The 519-nt window shown below is 43.4% G+C and overlaps 1 protein-coding gene across 1 annotated transcript in view; it reads right to left on the bottom strand.

Moving 5' to 3' along the window:
• The window catches only part of LOC122080632 (geraniol 8-hydroxylase-like), a 2426-nt gene that overhangs the window by 183 nt on the left and 1724 nt on the right, over positions 1-519 (bottom strand). The gene's annotated exons all lie outside the window — the stretch shown is intronic.

Raw genomic sequence — 519 nt, 5'->3', positions numbered from 1 at the left:
CAATGGAGAATAGGGTTACAGCGCTCGTCCTCACACCTCTCAGTATTGCTTGCATTACAGAGAAAGAAACCCTCGCTACAAATATATAGCGAGAAAAAACCCTAATGAAGGTGGAGAAACTGTGACGGAATACAAGACCTCACACCTAGACAGTGCTCGTCCTCACACCTAGACAGTGCTCGTCCTGTCTAGGTGTTGCACCAGTACTCCCTGGATTAAACTGCGACGGAATACAAGACATCATACATCAACAGGAAGAAGGTGGAGAAAATCTTAAAATGAAGGAGGGAGAAGAGATTAGGGAAGAAGGAACCAATTTCTCGCAGTATCAATCTTGACTTGTCCAGCGTTTTCTTCTGCTGTTAAACTGCTTTGCACATCATTCCTCCTTTCCTTCAGATTTTGAACTTTCCCCGTTCAGGTCACTGATGTCGTCATTGGATCAAGCTTCTCATGTAGATTGTCTGCTTAATAAGGGGGACAATTATAGGTGTGCGGATGATATTTATTAGTGAGATA

This window comes from Macadamia integrifolia, chromosome 6 (genome assembly GCF_013358625.1).
Source record: "Macadamia integrifolia cultivar HAES 741 chromosome 6, SCU_Mint_v3, whole genome shotgun sequence".
Taxonomy (NCBI): Eukaryota; Viridiplantae; Streptophyta; class Magnoliopsida; order Proteales; family Proteaceae; genus Macadamia; species Macadamia integrifolia.
The sequence above is the reverse complement of the archived record's forward strand: the minus strand, read 5'-3'. Positions and strand labels throughout refer to the sequence as shown.